This window comes from Octopus bimaculoides, chromosome 25 (assembly GCF_046866305.1).
Source record: "Octopus bimaculoides isolate indiv1 chromosome 25, ASM4686630v1, whole genome shotgun sequence".
NCBI lineage: Eukaryota > Metazoa > Mollusca > Cephalopoda > Octopoda > Octopodidae > Octopus > Octopus bimaculoides.
Genome location: NC_142952.1, coordinates 19,288,249 through 19,291,758, shown reverse-complemented (window position 1 = coordinate 19,291,758; position 3,510 = coordinate 19,288,249).

The following is a 3,510-nucleotide window of genomic DNA, read 5'->3' as shown; positions in this document are numbered from 1 at the left end:
GCGTGCTAACGATTCTGCCAGCTTTCCACCCTAACCGCCTCTCAATATTGGTTTCAAATTTTGGTACAAGGCAATTTCGGAGAGGGAGGTAAGTCGATTACATCAACCTCAGTGCATAACTGGTACTTAGATACTTATTTTATCAACCCTGAAAGGAAAGGATGAAAGGCAAAGTTGACCTTGGCAGAATTTGAATTCAGAATGTAAGGACGGACAAAATGCCACTAAGCATTTTGCTTGATGTGCCAACAATTCTGCTAGCTTGCCACCTTACTAACAACAAAGTATTACAAACAAGCCAAAATATCACAGTCTATTGGCACATATGAAAAATTACAGGTTCATTGGCAGTTATCTGGGGAGGTCCCATCTTCTTACACCTCCTATCCCAGCTTACATAATCCACACTTACATGTGTTTTATACTATTTAATGACTGACCATGTTTAAGAAACATTTTTTACAAATATTATCTAAACGAAAAGTTCTCCTAGCCTGTCAGCAATTTGCAATGAGTGGATGACATCAAAATCATAACAGTGGCACACCAACCTTGTGACTGTTCACACAGTTACATAAAATATCATAGTCAGAAAAACATGAGTTTTACATCCTGTATGACAATTCTCTTGACTAAAATATAAACAACAATACAATTGATCTCAAAGAAGATATAGATGAAATACAGTCGCAACATATGCCCTTTTATCCTATCACAACATTGTATTTGCATGCACAAAATTATACACCTTTGACCTACTAAACCACTTAAAAATATCTTTTAATAAGTCTACAATGAAGCAGAACTAAATCTGTTTTTTTTTTTCACAAAATATACTTGTAACATAAGCATGAGTTTCATGTGAGAGGGCATCTTATAAACTGGCAAATACTGTGATTATTTAATCAATCTATTTATCAAAATATTCAATTATGAAAGAAAGAGAAACAGCATAAAGAGCAACACCGGTTTCTTTTTACCCTAGTGTAAACATAAGACACACACACATATATACACAACATGCTTCTTTCATTTTCTGTCTCTCAATTGGTTGGCCTGTGGCTACAGCAGACGTCACTTTCCCACAGTGCTATGCAGTAGGACTGAACCTGGGACCATGTGGTGGGAAGGCAACCTCTTTACCACACCTGCACTTAAATATATATATATCCATCCATTTTTGCCCAATATTCTTGGGAGGTTCATTGAAGTAGTGTCCTCAGGCATCATCTCCATAGAGTCCGGTCAGAAGCTATGTATATATTTTCTCAAATTACTTTGGTTTTTTTCAAGTTTTTCATAAGCAACTTGTGGGAGAAGTAATATAGTTGCAAAGTAGATATGGTCTAATATTATATTCTGGTGCTATCTTAAGAAATATTTTTATAGATGTCTTATTTGGTTGAAAAGAAAAAAATGGGGTCCATAGGAAGAAAGAAATAGCAGAATAAGAAGGGACAGGGGAAGAAAGCAAACTTTTGTGGGATGGGGTGAGAAAAGAAGAGATAAATGGTAAAGACACCTCTTTTACATGTTTGACAGTTAATACTACGTTGTAACTTTTGGGTGGCTAGGGTTCACAATTCCTTTGAGCATGTAAATTATACAGATACTAGCAGTTAGATTTGTAAAGGAGTACAGCTCACAGATATATGTGTCTGCCCATGCATATTTATAAACTTCTGTGTGCTTGTACATACATACATACATACATATATATATATATATATATATATATATACATACATATATATATATATATATATATATATATATATATATATATATATGCACACAAGTACATACATACACAGTATTATGAATGAATATAAAAAGAGTGCACTATATACACTTGTGATGAAAATGTATATATTTGCTTAAATGGAAATGCATAGCGTCTGCTAAAATGTGTTTATGCATAGTAACTGAAGGTTCTTTTCCATACCCAGGTTGCACACAATTCACCTCGGGCGGAAACAAATTGAGTTAATCAGTAGAAAGTATTAAACCAGATGACTGGCTTTGATGCTGGTAAGCGTTATGGCAGCTTTAATCCTGTATAGCTTTTGTCAAAGATGTTCCATATACTATATAGAAAGGACCATATTTTCAAATATGGAATTCCATACAAAAAAAGTATGAAGTGTGATTTTAAAGTGTTTGGCTGCTATTTCTAGCAGACTGAGTGACTATATAAAGGTTTCTTCATCAGTTCTGACTGTACTGAAAGTAAATGAGACCTGACAAGGACCTTTATCACCACCAATGGCCACATGTTGATTACGTTCCATGCCTTTACAAAGAAAATTGAGTGAAACTAGGGTCTTGACCAAAACATATAGTTACCAAACAAAGATCTTTAACTTAGGCATGCTATTGGTTCTACAGGGTGACCACAAAGTCTGGGTACATGGGGGATTAACACATACTTTAAGAAATTATTATTTCTTATATTTAATTGTTAATGTTATGATTTTATTTACTCCATGTACCCACATGGGGATTAACACATACTTTAAGAAATCTTTATTTCTTATATTTAATTGTTTATGTTATGATTTTATTTACTCCATGTACCCAGACTTTATTAACTACATGTACCCAGACCCTGTATATAATGGGGAAAAACTCTGAGAAATGACAATAATGGAATAACAGTTAATCTTAATAAAATATAATATACATAACTCTAAAACATGTCTTGAGTACATTTGTTTGCAACTCAAATTTACAAATACAACACATACATTTGTACATACACACACAAACATTTTTGAAACATACATATTTTGTTTCCTAGATGAAAGAGTACTCTACACATGTTATAGAGTATAATTATTTGTATGAAGCTTGATTCATTGCATTCCAGTGTCACACCACATGACCTGGAATGACCAATGAAAACAATGTATGTTCCATCTGTTTGTGTGTAGAATCACATTTTTTTACCATTGCTGAGCAAAATGACAACCAAGAAACGCTGAATAGTGAGTGATATTGTGAATAACCAGCTTTGTATATGTAAAATATATGTGTGTGTGTGTATGTGTGTGTGTGTATGTGTGTGTGTGCACACGTGTGTGTGTGTGTGTGTGTGCATGCATACATATATATATATATACATATATATATATATATATATATATACATATCTTGTTCTGTCAAGGTTGACAATTGCCCCATTACTATGACAAGATACTTTAATAGCAATAAAGGAACAACTGTCAATTACAAAATAAAAAACATATCTTATAAATACAATGTGTGTGTGTGTGTGTGTGTGTGTGTGTGTATGCATATGTATATATATATATATATATATATATATATGTATGTGTGAGTGTATATATATATATATATATATATATATATATATATATACATACAAGAGAGATGACTACTAAGTGGACATCCATTATGCTAGAAGTAGATCACCTACGATCTGACCACTAATATACATAAGACCACTATATATACATAATACCACTATATATACATAAGAAAAGATTG